At 45.2% G+C, this 22,550-nt stretch overlaps 1 long non-coding RNA gene across 1 annotated transcript in view; it reads right to left on the minus strand.

Annotated features, from left to right (window-relative positions):
* The window catches only part of LOC142784414 (uncharacterized), a 91,713-nt gene that overhangs the window by 12,289 nt on the left and 56,874 nt on the right, over window positions 1-22,550 (minus strand). The window contains exon 3 of the long non-coding RNA XR_012888615.1: window positions 13,965-14,184. This is a non-coding gene — a long non-coding RNA (uncharacterized LOC142784414). The remainder of the gene's footprint in view (window positions 1-13,964; window positions 14,185-22,550) is intronic.

A 22,550-nucleotide genomic window follows, 5' to 3' on the forward strand; every position in this document is an offset into this window, starting at 1 on the left:
ATTGCTGGAACAAACAGTGGTGTGTATCTCGGCAGTTAGAAATTACAATCACCAGTATACGATGCAGAATTCCGCATCTGAATTATCACCTACATAAAGCTGGACTAACAGCATCCCCGTTGTGTCTCTTTTGCAAGGAATTGGAATCAATAGATCATTTCTTTTTATCCTGTCGACCTTATGCTTATCAAAGAAAAAGATTCCTGGTCGAACCAATTCAGAAGCTAGGTTTAAAAATAAACGTGGAACTAATTTTATCCTTCGGAGGGATTACATTAGGTTATAGCCACAGGGAAGTTTTCTCTGCTGTGTGCGAGTACATAAGGGCAACAAATAGATTACCCTGTTAGCCTATTGTTATTATTTACGGCTACGAGACTACCTGAATGCCTGACTTAGCACACTTGATGATCCTACCGCCCGGTTCTTAGTCGATTCCCCTTTATGGGCGAGTGCCACCAAAGGTTAAGGTTCATCATCATCATCATCACCATCATCATCATCATCAGTCTGACATCCTTGTGTGCTCTCATCTAGAGGTTTCAGTTATGGTGTAACGTGACACTGGTGGAGGTGCTGGGTAACAGTCTATGCACTGGTACCACGAGGAAGGTCTCGGCCCCAACATCGACGCCTTAAAAAAAAAACAGCTGACCTTTGGCGTAGTCGGTGGCGACTAGGCCTACCACTCCAATTCGGTTACCTTCCGGAACGCTCCAGAACCATGGCAAGTGCGAAACTGCAAGCCAGACTGAACAGACCACGACTCCGCCAGCTCCATGGCCACGAGCCCCTCGAGCCCCAAAGCCCTTCTATAGGGAGCTCTACGACGACGTTGAAGACTGGCTGGACCGAAACTATTGAGTCACCGTCGCCAACGAGTGGGACGAGCACCGGAAACTCTGGTATGTCTATTTCTACCTGGAGGATTGAGCGGGTAATTGGTTTGAGAACCACGAGGCTGCCTTGACAACCTGGCCGGTGTTTTGCACTCACATGTATCGTAGCGCCGACTGCAAGGAACAAGTAGAACGTCTCCTCAATTCTCACAATCAAAGACCAAATGAAAGCGTGGTCATGTACGTTGAGGAGATGTCTCGTCTGTCCCGTCAAGCTGATTCCGCAATGACGGAAGACAAAAAGGTACGCTTTCTGATGAGGCGTGTCAAGGAGCAGCTGTTTTCTGGACTTGTGCGAAACCCACCAGCTACCGTGGCGGGATTCCTCCTTGAAGCGACAACAATGAAGCAAATGCTAAGACAGAGGTCTTCGTAGTAAGAGTGGTCGGTCAACCTTGCATGTCTGCCAGCACCCTTGGGAACACTCGACGTCACGAGCGTAAGCGACCTTGCTCAGCTAGTCCGTGGCATTGTACGCGACGAGCTCCAAAAGCTTCGCGCAGTGCCTTCACAGCCTCAAGTGGCTGCTCTGACAGACGTCGTCCGTGAAGATGTACGGCAGCTGGTACGACCATTAGTGGCGCCTCCAGCCGAAGCTCCTCTGCTAACGTAGGCGGAAGCTGTACACACTTCTGCACCGGCAGCCAGCTATATTCCCCGACCAGCCTGCAGACGCCGCAACACTTCTCGGGCCTGCCACACGATGAAAACCCACGACCGACTTGCCTGCAAATGCCGCAGTACTCCTCGGGCCCGCCACACTATGAGATTCCGTGACCTAATGTGTGGAAATCTAGCTTGTGGCGCGCTTCTGACAATCGGTCACTGTGCCACCTCTGTGGTGAGCCAGGTCGCTTGTACCGGGAGTGCTCGTACAGACAGATGGGCTTGCCTAGATTTCAGCCAGGCGCTCGTCGGCCCCGGGATGGGGAACGACCCCGCGCTATTGCAGAATACTTGGCAAGCCTACCATCTCCAAATCTTCAGCCACGGAAATCATGCTCCCCGTCTCATGGATGCTCTACGTCCTCGAATCAATACTCTACTTTCGCCGATTTTGTTGTGGGACGATTCACTATATCCCCAATTTCACGTAGAGGAAACTAGAATCAGCAGCATCCAGGGGTGCGACGGCTGTTAAGATATCGTCAAAACAGCCCCCTCCGACCCATCCGCCGACCTTCGACGATTCCTTTCAGCCGACACCTCTCATCACCGACGAACCCATTTCTGCTGGTATTGTCGTTCTTGTCGACAACCATCCGGTAACTGCTCTGGTCAACACCGGCGCCTACTACTCAGTTATCAGCGCATATATCAAATTTATGCAAACATGCAAAGTCACTTATCTGTGCCATTGTCACTTATCTTTCCATTCGATCGGGAGCGCTTAAAAACACGTCCATTCACCGTGCCAGTCCGAACGTATAGCTTTTCAGGACAGCCAGCAACCCCAGTGCTTCTGGCTTGACGCTAGTGCGTTTTCAATAGAACTTGTGAGTTTTTCTCAAATAATAATTGTAGAGGGTGAATGTCGAAAACGCAGACAACAGAGCACGTCTGGGAACCTAAACGGACGAAACGGCTGCAGTGATCATGTTGGGGCAAGCTTCAATTTTGTTCCCCGAGCAGTTAAAGATCGTACAATGGGAGTTTATGGAAACGTTGAAAAACGTGGCCTGCTTTTTTTAGACGAAAACGCTCTTGGCAGTGTAACTAAGCAGGTTATAATAAAGGTCAGTGCACCGTGTGTAGTCCTGACATTCAGGTTTCGATGGAAGACATTCTCAACGTGCCTCTATTGGCATAACATTGTTCCCTAACGTGTTTTTTCAACACAGTCTTTCCAATGCTTGTAGTATAGTGATAAACTCTTGCTTATTGCCAGCAGCTCGGCGGCAATCGTGTACGAGTGCAGTAATCGCACAGTTGCGGGGCGGATCATCAGCGCATCATCATAAGTTCAATGCCGCACGTCGGAGCTTTTATTTTTTCAGCCTGTGAATTGGTTCCAAAGCATCATAGAAGATGTCCCCACTGAAACAAAACGAACAAGTTCCTGTTTCAGTTTAGATTTCTCGGTGTGGTCTTGAAGTCTTTTGTCTTCCTTCATTTTTATTACTTCGTAGTGCATTTTTAACTGAGTCACACATATCGCAGTCTTAAGATGTACATTTGTAAATCTTACTTTATTTTTCTAAACACCTTGAGAAAAACAACGCTCGATCAAGTTAGGTGAACAAAGTTCTTAAGTTCGTACGCGTATTAAGGTTTAAACTTTTTTCCTGTTTTTATGATTTCGTTATGCTCTTCTCAGGCCACTAAATTTGCCTGTGTAAAGAACATGAACTAAGAGTAGAGAACTAAGGCACGATATATGGCGAAATTATACGTTTTACCGTCGCTTTTTGAATGCAAAGCGTTTTTTCGGGGAGTATCTATCTATCTATCTATCTATCTATCTATCTATCTATCTATCTATCTATCTATCTATCTATCTATCTATCTATCTATCTATCTATCTTGCAGAAGCAGCTGCTTTCCCAACTACAACGCACCGTACAACCACCGTGCATCCTCGCGCCACCGGGGCACCGCGATATTCATATTTAACAATGTTAGCTACAAACGTGGAACAGACTTGGTTCTTGATGTACCCGATTGTTTGGATAGAATGTGATAGTCCTGATTTCAATAGCAACTCACGCAAAATAGTATTCGGTTGCATATACCATTCACCCAGCTCTTCCATTGCTAACTTTTGCTCTGCTCTTGACGCCTTGCTTCATTCTGTCACGCAAGAAAACAAAAAATATTGTCATCGTGGGTGACATCAACATCAATATCTATCTATCTATCTATCTATCTATCTATCTATCTATCTATCTATCTATCTATCTATCTATCTATCTATCTATCTATCTATCTATCTATCTATCTATCTATCTATCTAACTTCTGCCAGAGGGGACCCCTGTTCCCAGCTTTACCAAAGAAGCAGCGGTTTGTGTCATCACTGGTTCATCTGCTTCATCATTCTCAAAGTGTACGCCAGCGGAAGATTCATCTGCTGCTCTCAAGGCCACTTTGTGTAAACATCTCAACCCAAAGCAAACTGATGCCTTGTTAGCGTTCGTAATGAATCGCAAAACTTGCTTTGACGTTTGTTCCGAAGGTCTGAGTCAAACAACAGTAGCAGCTCATCGTATCAACACTGACGAATCACGTGTCATTCGCCAGCACCCTTACCATGTGTTGGCTTTTGAACGCAAGTCTAAAGAAGAACAAGTGAACAATATTCTCGCACGCAACGTCATGAGGCCTTCGACAAGCGCATGGTCTTTTCCTGTCGTACTAGTAAAAAAAAGGGTGGCTCGGTACGGTTTCGTAATGATTACAGGTCACTCAACAAAATTACTCGTAATGACGTCTACCCAATGCCTCGCATTGACGATGCTCTTGATACTTTACAGGGTGCCGAGGACTTTTAAAGTCTCGACTTGCGCTCTGGTTATTGGCAGATTCCAATGCACAAGTCTTATAAAGAGAAGACTGCGTTTGCTACGCCAGATGGGCTCTTTGAGTTCAATGTGATATTTTTTGGTCTATGCAAAGCCCCAGCCACATTCGAACGAATGGTAAACACGGTACTGCGGGGAATTAAATAGAAGACTTGCCTTTGCTACCTGGACGACATTGTAATCTTTTCGTCCAGCTTCTCACAGCACCTGGAGCGGCTAGACAACATCCTGACGTGTTTAGCTAAGGCCGGTCTTTAGCTAAAGACTAAGAAGTGTCGGTTTGCCAGTCACAGCATCAAGGTATTAGGTCACGTCGTCAGTAAACATGGCGTTGAGCCGGATCCCGACAAGGTTGCCGTGGTACTGCACTTTCCTACACCAACCATACCCGAAAAACTCCGCAGCCTCCTTGGCTTGGTGTCGTGTTTCCGCCGCTTTGTACGTGATTTCGCTACTATTGCGGCACATCTGCACAAACTTCCGACCATGAGCGCACCCTTTGTCTGGTCGGATTACTGCGAAGCCCCTTTTCACACCCTCAAGCGATGCCTCACATCACGGCCAGTGCTTCGCCATTTCGACCCTGCAGCGCCTACTGTGCTCCACACTGACACAAGTGGACTTGGCATCGGTGCTGTCCTTATTCAGCGGAACCACGCTTTCGAAGAACAAGTCGTGGCCTACGCGAGCCGTACACTTTCACCTGCTGAACAAAAGTACACCATCACTGAGCAAGAATATCTTGCCATCGTGTGGTCTGTACAAAAGTTTTGCCCTTATTTATACGACCGGCATTTCACAATAGTGATTGACCATCACACTCTGTGTCGGTTATCGTCTCTCAAAAATTTGTCGGGACGCATTGGGCGTTGGGTACTACATTTGCAAGAGTATGACTACTGCGTCACATATAGGTCGGGTTGACAGCACCAAGACGCCGACGCTTTGTCACGTTGCCTGCTCTCGCAAAAGGCCGAAGTATCACCTTCCATCTGTTCGTCACCACGCACCAAAGTGACCAAGCAGACAGCTGCTGGTTCGAAAGAGTTCGTTCCCTCGGCGGACTTTTCATCCACAGATCTCGCCTCGCTCCAACATGCTGGTACCTACTGCCGCAATATCATCGATTGGCTCACTGGCTTATCGCGCGCTCCAAACAGCCGCCTAAGATGAAAACTTGCCCGTTGCAAGCTTCAAGATGGAACATTATGTCCGCAAATTTATCATCCTCTCGGTTACCAATGGGTTCCCGTCAATCTTCGCTCACTTCATCAGGAAGTTTTACAAGCGTTTCATGAGGACGGGACAGCTGGCCACCTAGGGTTCCACAAGACTTACGACCACCTCAAGACTCGCTGGTTTCGGCCTGGCCTTTCCATTTCTGCCGCCAAGTACGTCACTTCCTGAGCGTCATGCCAGCACCAAAAATGTACCACGTCTCTTCTCGCGCGACCATTGCAGCCGCTACCATGCCCGTCCACTCCCTTTGAATTTGTGGGCATAGACTTATACGGACCTCTCTCGCTTAGGCAGCCGGTCACCGTTAAATTGTTACTACCGTGGACCACCCCACTCGCTACGCAGAGACGGCATCTTTTCCGTCTAGTGCTACCTCTGAAGTCACCGATTTTTTGCGTGGTGCCATTATTTTACGACATAGCGCACCGCGTGTGCTTCTTAGTCAAGACATTTCTTTCACATGTCCTTGCTGAAGTCCTACAGGCCTCTAACACAATCCACAAGACCACATCAGCATATCACCCAGAAACTAATGGTCTGACTCAGCGTTTTCACCGAACTTTGTCCGACATGATCTCTATGTACCTTCAACCGGATCACAAAAACTGGGACACTATACTTCCTTTCGTCACGTTCGCATATCATACTGCCATACAGCATACGACGAATTACAGCCCCCTTTTTTTCGTGTAATGCCATGTACCGACTTTTGTTCAGGACACCACCTTTATGCCACATCTTCCGTTCCATCGTCATCTCTCCCGAAAGAGCTCGCCACTCGCGTCGCCCGCTGCCATGAAATCGCCCGCACCAACACTGCTACCATTCAGGACAAGAGAAAAATTGACATTGATGCAAAGTGTCGAGTTGTTCTGTTCTGCCCAGGCGACAAAGTCCTTTTGTGGACACCTGTTCGTGCACCTGGGCTCTGCGAAAAATTCCTTCACCGATAGCTCGCTCCATACACCGTCCTGGAACGAGCATGCGAAGTCCACTATCACGTTGCTCCTGGCAGCGCGGCTCCTGATTGTCGTTACCTCCACACCGAGATCGCCCACGTCTCTCGACTGAAACTATATATTCGGCGTCCCAACCCTTTCTAATTTGCTGCCCGCTTTCGCGAGGGAGGAGGGATTGTGTGAGCGCTGATTATGTACTTTATCTTCATCTGTATGACCAAACCATTGTAGTGATCATCAAGGTATGTCATGCGGGCAGGGCCTTTTGGCTCGTGCATTTGGATTGAAAGCATGACCTGGTTACTGCCGTATCGGAAGTAGTCTCATAATCTATATGTATATATATATATATATATATATATATATATATATATATATATATATATATATATATATATATATATATATATATATATTGATACGTGTGTGGAACTGTCGCCCCAACAAAGCTGAATTGGCACCCAAATGAAGAAGACGACAACGTGGTTGTTGTGGGTCAGACTCTCGAGCTTCTCCCGTTGGCCTGCATGACTGTGCGTTCTTTAAGCCGTTAGCATGACCAGAACTCGGTGAATAGATCTTCCCCGTAACATCTTTTGGTGGAAGGTGCGGGGTCTTCACACAACCCGGCTCTGGAACTCCGCAGTGGACGCCAGCTTTGTCCAGCCGCGATGCCTGAAACTGGCACTCAGGCCTCGCCATCCGCGCAGGCTCCATCACCTGTGATTCCCCCCATCTTCTCGACCCTGGCACGTTTTCCGGGACGGACAGCACGGACGTCGAAGAATGGCTCGCTTTATTCGAGCGCGTCAGCAAGCACTACAGGTGGGACGAAACGCTTATTCTGGCAAATATTCTAGTCTACCTACGGGGTACGGCAGGCACCTGGTATGAGGCGCATGAAGAACTAACCAGCCGGGACACATTCAACCAAAGGAATCAACCAAAAGAACAATCCTGCTTGTTCCTTTGGTTGATTAAATTCTAATGTTTTCTTTACTCTGTTAGCAATTACCTTTGTAAATAGCTTGTATACTACAGAGAGCAAGCTGATCGGCCCCTAATTCTTGAAGTCCTTGTCATCTCCTTTCTTATGTATTAAGATGATGTTAGCGTTCTTCCAAGACTCTGGTACTCTTTCAGTCATGAGACACCTCGTAAACAGGGTGGCTAGTTTTTCTGACACAATCTGTCCTCCATCTTTCAGCCGATCTGATGTTACCAGACCCTCTCCAGCAGCTTTGCCTATTTGCATGCTCTCCAAAGCTTTTCTGACTTCTATCATTACTGGTGGGGTGTTATCAGGGTTACTGCTAGTTCTTATAGTATTAAAGTCGTGGTTGTCTGGGCTACTCTACATATCTCTGTAAAACTCCTCCACTATTTTAACTATCTTATTCATATTGGTAGTTATTTTACCTTCTTTGTCCCTTAGTGCATACATCCGACTTTTGCCTATCCCAAGTTTTCTCTTCACTGCTATGACGCTTTCTCCGTTTTTCAGAACTCTATTAACTTCCCCTCCCCTGTACAATCCTTGGCACTATTGTCTGTTAGATCTCTCTCTATTTCTCTGTCTCTCTCTCTCTCTCTCTCTCTATATATATATATATATATATATATATATATATATATATGTATATATAGTCAAGTAGATCCTCCGGGAGCGGTCACAACGTGGTTTATTTCGACGTTTTGGCCTAGAGTCTGGCCTTCATCAGGATTGGAGGCACAGTTTGTTAGTGTTCAGCTTTATACAATCTCAAATCAGAGGGGGGAGAGAGAAAAAGAAAAAAAGAGAAAGAAAAAAAAGGAAAAAGAACAAATGGAAAAAATGAAAAAGAAGGAAAAGAAAGATAAAAAGAGTAGAAGGTGAACTCGCGCCCCCCCCCCCCCCCCCCGGAGCACCCCTTCAACTCTTCCTTCCACTTCCCTTCCCCTTCCGTATCTCTCCCCTTCTCCTTTCCACCTTTCTGCTCTCTGCAGTCTGTGTATGCTTCCTTTCACTAACGCATTCTTCCCGACCAGACGGCGCCTCCTGGCTCTGGCGGTTCGGTGTGGGGCAAAAAGAGCTTTTTAAGAAGTTCAAGCTTTTAACCACTCAGCGCCCGTCGACATTTCGTCGTAGAAAGAGGGGTGCCGCGTATTGCCGCAGAGGCTGGCAAGCGGGCGCAATGCGAATTCCTTGCCGGCTTATGGATTACGCGTGCAGTAGGGACCTCCCGACTGTGTACAGGGTTGCTGTTGGGCATGTCATGCTTGGCACAATTGATTGGGTAGTAAAGTAAAAACAGAAAATAGACGACAGCTGTACTTAGGAAGAGTAGTCACACTTGGCATTGTTTTGAGTTGTCCAGTTCCCTTCGCAGTGGCAGGGCCATTAACTCAGTTACTATTTTTATTATTGCCGTTATTGTTTTCTGATGCTTTAATTGCTGCAAATGTACCAGGATTATCATTTATTCCTCTATCGAGGGTGCTAAATTGGTGGATAAGGTATGACTCGTTGTTCACGTTCTCAATTTGATTTAAATGCCGTCTCTAAGAGCGTTACTGATAGTTTGTCGAATGCATGGTCGGGCAGATTGAGATGTTTTGATAGAGGTAGACTTGGGGCTGATTTATCATGGGCTTTGTGATTATTGAAGCGAATCCTAAATGGTGTTTCTGTTTGTCCGATGTACTGCATACTACACACGTTGCATTCAAGTAGGTATACCACATTAGATGAATCGCATGTTAGGTTTCCTCGTATCTTAATCGAAAACTTGGATTGTGTGCTGGTTGCTTTGTGTGTTTCTCTCATCACCTTACATACAAAACATCGTGGCTTTAAACAAGGTCAGCGTGAATTATTGGGGGGGGGGGGGTGATGTATTAATTTGAATGTGGACAAGTGTGTCTTTGAGGTTACGTGGTCGTCGGTAAACGACGCCTGGAGCGGATGGGAATGCACGTTTCAGACGTTCACTTTGTTCCAGAATGTTGTAATGTCGTTTAAGGATTTTGTTTACATTGGGGAAGTTTATGCTGTAATTCAAGCAGACATTTGTTCATTGTGGGTCTTCTTTCAGTGGTCGCTTCATAAGTAGGTCTTCACGCTTTAGTTTTCTCGCTTTTTGAACAGCGTTATCAATTACATGTGGGGGTATTTTTGTTTCTCGAGCATAAATTTTAATCTCTGTGAGCTCGTGTCAAATTCAGCGTATATATAAATATATATTCAAAGATCCCGCAGGGGCGTCTGCCTAAACAGGCGTTTAGTGCGTAGCGTCCCCACGGGCCCGAGCTAATGGGAGGGGGGGGGCGGTCGACCCCCTCCCACGCCTAGCCGTGCGTGGCTGAGTCATGTCTGGGGAAAAGGGGATCCTGGGGGTTTACTTGATGCCGGGTGATTGGACCTTTAAGGCCTTCACGTGCATTGCACCTTCATGTGCATTGTTTCCTGTACCAAGTTTATGACGGCAGGATGATGATTTAATAAATCTGCAATAGCGTAAGATTGTTTTTGCATGCCATAGTTTGTTCGTATGAAACCTTTATCAAATATAGCTTTTCTAGTTTCGTAAGCATGTCTCTTTCCCAGGAATTGTCGATAAAAGCTGTCCTGAAATGACTTTATTTTCTGAAATATTGCAATGCCTAGCTTCTTTTTCAGTATGCGTTCCATTGTTAATGTGGTATTTGTTTAAAAAGTGGAGTGGAGTGAGTTATTTTAGATAACTCGCAAATACGTTTTTGTAGAATACGCAGCTTTCTAAGATTACATTTTGTTGTTGTTCCCCACAAAAGAAGGCATTATTGTAAATGAGAATCAATTAGTGCATAATATAGCTGACTTTTTAAACACCGGGCAAAAGTTGCTTTGCTCTACTTATGATACCTATTGAACGTAAAATGCGTCTCTTGAGGCTTTCGGCATAAGGAGAACAGCTGAAGTTTTCTTCAAAAAGAACACCGAGAAATTCATGTATTCTTACACGCTCAATGTTCTCGCCACAGAATTTCAAGTGTACGTCATTCCCGATAGACTTATTTCTGGATGAAAAATTATATTTAGTTTTTTGGTATTTAGTTCATGTTTATTTACCTTTAGCCACTCAGCCAAATTGTTGAGCCATTTACTAGCCTGGAATAGAAGCATATAGAGATGCTCTTCTGAAACAAAAATACATTTGTGTCGTCGGCGTAAAGAATATCTGGAATCAACGCAATATTCACTATATCATTTATATATAATAAGAAAAGAAGTGGTCTAAGGATAGAACCCTGAAGAACCCAGTATTCAATTTCCCCCGCAACTGATTTTGAATGATTGGTGTCTGTGTACTGTTAGCGGTTTGTCAAATAACTTCGTTTGAGGAAGAGAGCAAGTTCCCTAACGCCATATTACCTTAACTTTTTTATTAAGATATCATCCTTAATAGAGTTAAATGTCTTTTTTCAAATCAAGAAATTTTTTAGAGTACGCTTTTTGTCTTCGAAAATTTGAAGTATTTTTTTTTTCGATGCTTAAAAGAGCCATTTAACTTGACTTCTCTTTCTGAAAGCGGTATTGATTGCCTGTAAGTACATCATTTTCAGTGCAGAAATTTATAATTCCTACATTAGTTATTTGTTCAAAAACTTTTGAAACTAGTTGTAATACCTAGATTGGTCTGTAGTTGTTCATGTCATTCCTGTCACCTACCTTATAGATAACTGTTATTCTAGCGGTTTTTAGTTTACCAGGGAACATGTCTGCAGCCAAAATGAGGCTGCATATGTGTGATAGAGGATTGCTGATACTGTCGACAAGTGCTTTTATCGGCTCGGCTTTTATCTCGTCTTCGCTACATGCAGATGCACTCTTTAACTTTACTATTTGGGATTTAATTTGATATTGTGTGGTTGGCTCCATAAAAAGAGACTTTAAAGAGTTATGCGCAATGTATGACCTGTAGTTATGCCTGTCATAATTATCACGTATCGATGCTTTACATTTTAGTAAGTGTTCATTAAACCTATTAGCCAAAGATATACCGGTATAACTTGTATCGCTGTCTACAATTTCAGAGACACTGATTTGTTCTTTTTGCGGCAGTAGGCTTTTTAATGTTTTCCACACACGTTTGGGGTGAATGAGAATGTTTTCGAACTTTTTTTTTTCAATAACAGTTTCTTGCTTTCTTGATCTCACGGCTTAGATTGTTTCTAATTTTTTATGATCAGTTACGAGATTAGGTTGTCTAGTTTTAATGAATTGACTAAATAGTTTGTCCCGTTCCTTCATTTTTTTAGAATCAACGTAGTAATCCAAGGTTTTCTACATTTCTTGTTTTGTTTCAAGGTTGTTACAGGAAATGCTTCATAATATCGTTTCTTAACGTGATTGATAAAATTATTGTAAGCAATGACAGGATGCGTTGATTGATACAGATGGGACCATGAGGTTTCACTAACATATGTTTGAAAAGCAGCAATATTGCTTTTGTTAATCTTTCTAAGTTTAAAAGCTTTATTGGCATGCATTCTACGTGTTTTATAATGAGGGTTGAAAAAGACAAAAATTGGCATGTGATTGCTTACATCAGATAGCAAAACATTTATGACATTCTTCTATGACATTCGTTCGTGGGATAAAGCATAAGTCAATGAGAGTTTCGGAGACACCTGTTACTCTTGTCGGTGCATCAATTACATTTTCAAGGCCATAGGAGAAAATTAGATCAAGAAGAACTTGTTGTTGCGTTCTAGAGACAGCATATCCATGTTGAAATGACGCGTAATAACAATAGCCAGACCGAGGTCTGAACAAAAACCCAGCATACGTTCTAAAAAGTTAAAAAAGGCATCTATGGTACCAGAGGGCGGCCTGTAAATTAGCACAATTACAGTGTGGTGGCACTCCATCATGAGGGATTCTTAGTGTGGGCTTACGACTGAAAACTGTATCACAGTTTCAGAATGCAGGTCATTTATTATATAAAATGCTACCCCACCTCCTCGTTTCCCGTTTCTGGATACGGTTGTAAATCTGTAACCTGGGAATTGTACTTCATATTAATCGGTAAACCATGTTTCAGAAAAGGATAAAATGTCGAAGTTGTATTCTAAATTATCAAGAAGCATGCAAACGCTGTCTCCCTTACTTTTTAAGCTTTGCGCGTTTAAATGCAGAATAGAGAAATAGTTTCTCGAGCATAACCCGGTGGAAGCCTTAAAAGAGTCCTTATATTATTTATTCAACCTTGCCATTAATATACGTCACGTGCAACGACAAGCAGCATGAAGGAGTGCCCTATTTTATCTTCTCGAGGTCATCCATCGTAATAATCCAGATTACACGATCGAGTGGGCTACGGCGAACAAATAGTTTACCACTCTCATGCCACACAAACTGATATTTTTGTTCGACTGCTCTGGTTTTCATCTTCCAGAAAAGCTGTTTGTTTTGCGCCGTTAGGTTTTCATTGAGAAATATTTATGACTTAGTTTTTCTCAGTTCACTTTTCTTCTCTAGCCAGTTGTCCCTAATCATCTCGCGAAAAGAACCGAACCAAAATGGGTAGAACTGTGTGTGTTTTGCTTGCATTACTAGTTTTGCTCTTGGATGAAAGTCGATGAACGGCTTCTACATCCTGGCCAGAAAAATGTGGAACGCCAAGGTTGTCCGCTAGCCTATTAAGTTTGTGCAGCGAATTCTCTTTTTCATGGCAGGGGATACCGTGTATTTCTAAATTTTGTTGTCGGCTGTACTGATCACGGTCATTAAGCTCCTTTGTTTCAGCTTTCCAATGTGAAAATTGTTGACTTTGACTTCAAATTTTTCCACGCGTTTTTTTAAGTCCTGTAATATCGGCATTCTGCTGTTTCATTTGCGAAATGACTTCATCATATTTATTAGCCATCTCCTACACTGCTTGTTCAACACTGTAAACAATTTCCTTAATTTCATCTAGCGCATCTACTTGCACTTTCATTTCAAGAAGTACAGCAAGCTTGCGGTGCATTTCTTTAATTTCAAAAAAAAAGGTCCACTTCAGTTTCGTTGCTGAATTATTTGGTTGTGTTATTGCTTCCTCGAACCTTTGTGGTTTTGCACGTAGCGCATTTCCAGGTTTTTAGAGTGGCGTCCATCTTTTTTTCGATACGCAGATAGTGATACTCCGGAACAATTTCCAACATGGTATTGAAAGTTGCATTCACAGCACATCAAGTACTAGTCTTCGCTATGAAATGGTTTGTGACAAGAAAAACAAGTATCTGGCATTGTCACAGCCCAGGAGACACTCAAGAGGCGAGTTACGCAGCAGCAGGGACAACCACACGCTTATTGATAAATAAGTGTACAAAATAAAAACTAACCTGTAAAACACGAAAAAGTCTTTCAGCACCGGGCCTTAAGAGCATGTCGCCACTGCTGGTGAGTAAGTGTGGTCTGTTCCCTCGATGCCAGGCTCTTTTTGTAGGCGATTTGCGGAGACGTAGGGGTCACGTTGCTTGGCGTAATCTTCTTGGTAGTTTTAAGCAGTGTGGTTTCGGTCTTGATATGTCACGCTGCGCGTCAGTAGCGATGCAGGTAATCCTGTAAAACGCGAAGAAACCTTTCAGCACCTCGCCCTAAGAGCACGTCGCCACTGCTGCTGAGTAAGCGTCTAACAAACAAACTAACAACAAAACTAATTGCTAACAAACTCATGACCATCTGCTCATTATACATACCACCACACTATCAGCTACACTAATCCGACTTTCAATCCTTAATAGATAAGTTACCTGAACCTCACCTTGTTCTAAGCAATTCAAATGCTCATTATAGCCTGTGAGGCTATTGTGAGACTATAGCCACAGGCACATGTCTGATAAACAAGGAAGAACCCACGTTTTGTAGCCTTACGAACAACACATATTCCTTCATAGATGTCAGCATCGTTTTTATCTGGCTTTCTTTATTTGAACTGGGAAGTGGAAAGAGGTCACTTCCTTATGGAAGTGACCCCTTTCCAGTACTCTTGAAAACGCATTGAACAAGTGAATGTTCACCCTGGCTCCTCGGTGGAAACTTGAAAGAACCAAATTGGCAGGAACTTTACAAACTTGCCAATATCTCCTTGACGGACTTGGCTTCTTTTATTATTGACAGTGCTGTTGAGTATTTTACGGCTTCTTCAATTAGCACTACCTCTCAGTGCATACTAGAAGCAGCCAAGGTGACAAGAAAACACCGTGTCCCCTGGTGAAATGACGAAAGCCGAGAGGCACGAAAGAAATACAACAAGGCATGGAGACTGTTGCGTGACTCCCCTACAGCCGACAATCTTGAAGCGTTTAAGCAAGCGAAATATCAAGGCAGGAGAATGCGCCGGCAGACTAGGAAGGAAAACTGGCAGAAGTTTCTGTCTATGGTAAGCTCCTATATTGACGAAAGGAGAGCCTGGAACTGCATGATTAGAATAAGAAAGCAAGAAATATGTTCACATCCTTTAGTGAACGTACAGAGTAACACCCTGGAAGACCAAGCAAACTCCCTCGGTCAGTATTTCGAGCTTGTTTCTAGCTCATCGCACTATTCTGAAACATTTAGAAGATACAAAGCAAAAGTTGAGAGGCAAAAACTTCAGCGTAAATCCACAACAGATGAACCATACAACACACCATTCTGCCTAGCAGAACTGCAGGCGTCGCTCAATTGCTTCAACGATTCAGCGCCCGGCTATGACCTTGTTATGTACTGAATGTTAAAACACTTATCCTATGAAACACAGAAAACTCTTCTTGACCTTTATAACACTATATGGTTCTCCGGCGAGATGCCCTTAGCTTGGAAAGAAGCTATTGTATTTCCAATTCTGAAACAGAACAAGGACCCATCTGTACTTTCCAGTTATAGGCCTATACCCTTGACAAGTTGTCTGTGTAAGGTATTAGAAAAGTTGGTCAAGAGCCATCGGCTACACTTTCTAGAATCGCACAATCTTCTCGATCTCTACCAGTGTTGATTCCAGGAGGGGCGATCTACAACTGATCCTTTATTGCATATTGAGACTGCATTTCGCGATGAAATATTTCAAAAACAGTTCTTTTTCTCAGTATTTCTGGACAAGGAGAAGGCCTATGATACAACATTGCGGTTTGGAATACTGAGAGACCTTTCACACTTAGGCATACATGGTAGAATGTTCAGCATCATAGCGATCTACCTGTCAAACCGCACGTTTTGTGTTCGAGTGGAAAATGTTTTGTCACATCTGTTTGTCCAAGAAACGGGTGTGCAACAGGATGGTGTGCTTAGCTGCACTCTTTTTATTTTAAAAATTATTTACTTCAGTCTTTCCATCCCGCACAACATTTTCTACTGCACGTATGTAGATGACATAGAGATAGGTTTTTAGTCCAGCAATCTGGCAATATGTGAGTGACAGGTACAGCTTGTCTTGAACAAGGTGTCTCAATAAGCAGATGAAAATGGCTTTAGGTTAAACCCCCCAAAAAGCACATGTGTCTTCTTTTCTAGAAGGAGAGGGCTCCACGCGAATCCCACAATCAACCTGCATGGTCAACGACTACGAGTAGAAGCAGAGTACAAATTTTTAGGCCTGATTCTGGATTCAAATCAAGCTTCATGCCACATATAAACATATTAAATACAAGTGTTTGAAAACTATGCATTCATAAAACTGCGGTCTCGCTGTACGTGAAGTAGTGACAAAAAAGGCCTGTTAAACCTCTACAAGAGCCTTATTCGCACGCTTCTAGACTACGGTGCCATAACGTATGAGTCTGCCTCATCAACTGTCCTAAAGATGCTGGATCTTTTCCACAATTTGGGCATTCGCCTCTCCACAGGTGCCTTCAGGACGAGCCCTGTGCAAAGTTTGTATGTGGAATCTGACGAATTGCCACTTCATTTGCAGAAAGCATACCAATCATTCGTGTGTTTTTTAAAAGTTTATGCAAATAATGAACACCCCACACACCGTACTATAAATGACTTGTCCAGCTCCACTCTCTTTCGTAACCGTCCTCGAGTGATACAGCTGTACTCACTGCTTGTAAGAGGCTTCGCACGGGAAATGGGCATTCAAATTCAGCTCAACCTGATGCCTCCCGCAAAGAAGCTTTCACCGTGGCAGTGGTGAACTATCGAATGTGATCTCTCCTTTGTACAGGTTACTAAACACGCACCACTCGTACACATCCACACGTACTTTCTTGAATTACAGCACAAATATTGCTACTGTTAGTACGCTGTTAGCAGTGAGCCGAAAACTCCTTTCTTGGGGGAAACGCAGAGGTAAAGCCGACCAGATGTCAAGCGGAGCGAGCGCGAGCAGCAACAACACCCTCACTTCTCTTTTTTCACTGGTGCACCTGCCTGTGCCATATATCAATGCTACAAATCACTTCCCCCCCCCCCCAGAAAAGGTGTCATCCTGGTGACTAATGGACCGGGTAGGATAAGTGGGTCGTAGTACGGTTTGAATCGATCGACATGAACAGTCTCGCGACCGCGATGGCGTCGGTCTGTCTATGGTTGAACCGGCTCAATAATGTAGTTAACTGGTGAGGACTGACGTAGTACTCGGTAGGGGCCTTCGTACTTCAGCAGTAGGTGGTAGAAAGACCAGAAACAGATGAGGGAAAGCGAAGCCATACCAACGTGCCAGGCGAATATGACTGGGTGGGCAGGTTTTCGTCGTGATGGTCCTTCTGGTACGCTTGACTTTGTGCGGTTAAGGAACGTGCGAGTCGCCTGCAATCTTTCGCATAGGTGGCGACTTCGGATAGAGTTGTGGATTCGGAAGCGTCCGGACGGTACAAGAGAATCGTGTCCATGAATGAGGAAGGTTCGCGCCCGTAGAGAAAAAAGAACGGAGAGAATCCTGTCGTAGACTGAGTGGCACTATTATAAGCGTAAGTAACAAAGGGAAGTATGTGGTCCCAGTTGGTGTGGTCAGCGGACACGTACATAGACAGCATATCGCCCAGTGTGCGGTTAAACCGTTCAGTAATTACATTTGTTTGCGGATGGTACGCGCTGGTTGTCCTATGCACAACGTTGCATTCATGAAGAACTTGTACGGCTTCGGAAAGAAACGTACGTCCATGGTCGCTGAGTAGCTCACGAGGTGCGCCATGGCGAAGAACAAGATTTTGAAGGATAAACAAGCCAACTTCAGCTGATGTGGCCTGGCAGCGCAGCAGTTTCAGCATAGCGTGTCAAGTGATCGATAGCGAGAACCAGCCAGCGGTTCCCGTCAAGCGTGTAGGGAAGGGGACCATACAAGTAAATTCCGATGCAGTCAAAAGGTCGGGATGGGCAAGGCAACGGCTGCAGTTGTCCATTGGCTATATTAGGTGGACATTTTCGGCGTTGACATTTGGAACACGAATGTGCGTACTGTTGGAGAAATTGGTACATTCCGCGCCAATGGTACCGCCACCGGAGGCGTCCATACGTTTTTATCGCACTGGCGTGGCTGCATCGAGGTTCCGCGTGAAAGGAGTCGCAAATAGCAGCACGTAGGTGGCGAGGAATCACAAGCAACCACTTTCGGCTGTCGGAAAGGTAGTTGCGACGGTAGAGGTGTTCATCGCGAATGGCGAAATGTCGAGCTGGACGTCGTAGCGAACGATTGGTGGTACCTTGGGTAGGCTGAGACAGTATCTCTATCATAGAGACTATCCAAGCGTCTTGGCGCTTCTCGGAGTGCACGTCAGTGAACGAAGGTACCGCAACATCGATACTGGAAACAGACGCACTTCCATGTTCATGGGGAAGTGGAGAGCGGGAACGAGCATTGGCATCTGAATGTCGGCGGGACAACCTGTCGATGACACGGATATCATAGTCTTGGAGACGCGATGCCCAACGAGCCTGATGGCCAGACGGGTCTTTTATTGACGATAACCAGCAGAGGGTGTGGTGATCAGTCACGACGTCAAATGGACGGCCATAGACGTAGGGTCAAAATTTTGTGATTGCCCAAACGATGGCTAGACATTCCTTTTCTGTGACCAAATAATTCTCTTCAGCCCTAGTAAGAGTGCGACTGGCATAAAAAACACGTACTCGTCAAAGCCAGACTTGCGTCGTGCAAGAAAAGCCCCAAGGCCGACTCCACTAGCGTCGGTGTGGATTTAGGTAGGAGGATCTGGGTCAAACTGACGGAGAATCGGTGGAGATGTCAGCAAATGACGTAGTTTCGTAAAGGCATGATTGCAAGCGGAAGACCACGCCAAAATTCCTTCACTGTCAGAAAGTAGCCGTGTTAAAGAGACTATTACAGTTGTGAAATTATGGACGAATCGACGAAAGTATGAACATAAGTCGATAAAGCTCCGGAGTTCTTTTAGTGTCAATGGCTTAGGAAACTGGGCTACGGCCTGGATTTTCGCAGTGTCAGGTAGAACACAATCCTTGCGGACAACATGCCCTAAAATGGTGATCTTCCAGGCGGCCAAAGGGCACTTTTTTGAATTTAGTTCAAGCCCAGCACGTGTGAGGCATTCCAGGACACTTGCGAGGCGCACAATATGGGTATCAAAGTCCTTTGAAAAAACGACGACGTCGTCCAGGTAGCAAAGACATGTATATCATTTGAGGTCTCGAAGTATGTTGTCCATCAGACGCTCGAAGGTGGCAGGGGCGTTGCAAAGACCAAACGGCATCACGTTAAACTTATACAAGCCATCCGGAGTTAGAAATGCAGTCTTGGCGTGGTCAGATTCAGAAATGCAGTCTTGGCGTGCAGTCTTGGCGTGGTCAGTTAGAAATGCAGTCTTGGCGTGGTCCATGGGTACTTGTCAGTATCTTGATCGAAGATCAAGCGAAAAAAATAACTCTGCTCCTTGCAAACAGTCGAGAGAATCGTCAATTCTGGGGAGCGGATAAACATCTTTGCGCGTGATCTTGTTAAGGCGCCTATAATCAACACAGAATCAGACGCTCCCCTTGTTCTTTTTGACCAGTACCAGTGGAGAGGCCCATGGAATGTTGGACGGCTGTATGACGCCCCGATCGAGCATATCAGACACTCGACCGTCAATAACTTGGCGTTCAGATTGAGAGACCCGGTATGGACGCTGACGCAATGGTGCGTGAGCGCCGGTGTCTATACGACGAACAATGGCAGACTTTTGGCCCAAATTTGTTTGCTTGAAGTTGAAAGACGTCCGGAAGTGGTCTAGAAGTGTCAATAGCTGTGTTCGTTGGACAACCGGAAGGTGAGAATCAATAGATGGAAGGAAGGCGTCCAGGGAAGATGCAGTGGACGTGGGAGCCGGAGTAACACTGGCGATCTGAAGGCTTGTTGCGCGATCGAGCAGTTGACAGGTGCAAACACAATCAATGTCCTCAAAACGGGCAATAAATTCGCCACTGATTGATTGATATGTGGGGTTTAACGTCCCAAAACCACCATATTGCCACCTACTTCTAGTAGTGGGTCGTATGCAAAGGTGAAGGCTCACACCACAGAGAAGAAAGAAGTGCGCGCGGACCCCCGCTCTTGCAAACAAGCCCCTGGCGCAGTGAACTTATTTCCCTGGCGCAGTGAACTGACTAATTCAAGGGTGATGGAAGTTGTCATCACGAAATTTCGTTGCCGCGTTACCTCCCTCAATTTTTACTTGCATAGATCAGGCATATTGAATTCCCCTATGTGCATTTACTGTAATCAATAGGAAACGATCAGTCATTTTTTATTACATTGTCGCCGTTTCGATTTATTCAGGCAAAGCATACTAGATCCACCTCTTCAAAGACTGGGCTTGCAACTATCACAACCTGATCTTCTTTCATTTGGAGCCTCTACACTGGGTTTCAGCCACAGGGATGTTTTATTCGCCGTTCAAGAATACATCACGGCGACTAAACGATTTTCTTGCTAAATTGCTGTCTCACTATTTTTCTTCTTTTTTTTCTGCAAACTTGATATCGGTATTTCAAATCAAAATTAAGTTACAAAAAAATTTGTAGGAATGACGCAATGCTGAAAGTTTAGGGCAAATTCACCTTATAATCGGCCAATCCCCTTCTTTGGGTACGAGCCATTTGCACAGGGAAACAACAACAACAACAACAACAACAAGCCCAATCCACGCGCTTGGTTAGAGCCCTGTTGCTCGGACATCAATAGACCTTGTCGACACCCCCTGGAGCGACGTGACAATTGGTGGAGGTGCGGGGTAGCCCCTCACGGATGTTTCAGTCCCCTCCTGGAAGCGGCACCACAAGCCCAGTGCGAGTCCACACTCCCGTTCATCGGACAAGCCGCAGGATCAGGGGATTGCCACCCAAAGCTGACCCTACAGTTCACACCAGTATGATGAGCACGTCCATTCAAACCACGCTAACAGGAACGGGAATCCCTCCGGTGACTCGGTACACCCTCGAAAGTCCACAGGTTCGGAAACCGTTTCATGGCACCGAGCTCGAAGACGTCGAGGACTGGTTGGTCGACTTCGAACGCGTGGCTGCTTTGAACGACTGGAACGACGCGGCCAAACTACGGCGTGTGTACTTCTATTTGGAGGATGGAGCACGTACCTGGTACATGAATCACGAGCAACAGATGACATCGTGGCCCGAATTCCGCCGCCGGCTGTTGGACACTTACAGAAGTGCTGATCGCCACGAACGAGCGGAGCGAGCGATCCAGGCCCGCATCCAGATGCCCAACAAAATTGTCACGACCTATGTGGAAGATTTGACGCGCCTGTTCCGACGGGCCGATCCAAATATGACAGAAGAAAAGAAGTTGCGTCACCTGATGCGGGGAGTTAAGGAGCAGCTTTTCGTTGGCTTTGTACGGAGCCCTCCGAGCACGGTCGCCGAGTTTTTGTCTGAAGCCGTCACGATGGAAAAGATACTTCAGCCAATTGATCCACCCCACAAGCCATTTGACCAAGTCGGCATGGACATTCTCGGCCCATTTCCTTTATCGTCCGACGACAACAAATGGGTCATTGTTGCAACTGACTATTTGACCCGCTATGCTGAGACACAGGCGATACCACGAGCCACGGCTTCTGAGGTAGCACAGTTCTTCATGTGCCACATTGTTCTGTGCCACGGTGCTCCATCTACAGTGATAACCGACAGAGCAACAGCGTTCACTGCACAGCTTATTGATGAAGTTTTTCGGCTAAGTAACACTAGGCATCGAACGACGACTGCTTACCATCCGCAGAGCAGGCTTAACCGAGCGACTAAATAAGACAGTCACAAACATGATCTTCATGTACATCGACGTACTTGAACACAAAACATGGGATCGCATTTTGCCTTATGTGACGTTCGCTTATAACACCGCCGTTCAAGAAACAACCCGATTTACACCGTTTCGCCTTCTCTACGGCCAAAAGTTCAGACGATGCTGGATGCGATGCTTCCTTATGAAGGCGCTGATCGATTAACAACTGACGCAGAAGAAATTGCAGAGCGTGCCGAGGAAACTCGCCAGCTCGCCCGGCTACACATTGGTCAGCAGCAACAGGTCGATGCACGACGTTACAATATGCGTCACAATGACGTATCTTACGGTCCGGGAGACCAAGTTTGGGTTTGGACCCCTGTTCGACGCCGTGGCCTCCGAAAAATTGCTCAGCAGATACTTCGGTCCATATAAAGTAATACGCCGCGTGAGCGACGTAAACTACGAAGTGGTTCCGGACGCTACGTCGTCACGATGGGCACAACGAAAACAACCGACCTCTGACATAGTTCACGTGGTGCGCATGAAGCCCTATTTTGCGCGTTCCTAAAAGACCACTTTTCCTGTGTTTTTATTATTTGTGCTCTGACAATTGCCTCATCATTGGTGAACTTATCGCGTCTAACATTTGAATATAGGTGCCCTTTTTCATTGTTTACCTACTTTGTTTTGGTTTTTTTTCAATAACTTTACAGCATCGGAACGATGCTCTTTCTTTTTTTTTTGTTGAGGA

Source organism: Rhipicephalus microplus, unplaced genomic scaffold (assembly GCF_043290135.1).
Source record: "Rhipicephalus microplus isolate Deutch F79 unplaced genomic scaffold, USDA_Rmic scaffold_14, whole genome shotgun sequence".
In the NCBI taxonomy this organism is placed as follows: Eukaryota; Metazoa; Arthropoda; class Arachnida; order Ixodida; family Ixodidae; genus Rhipicephalus; species Rhipicephalus microplus.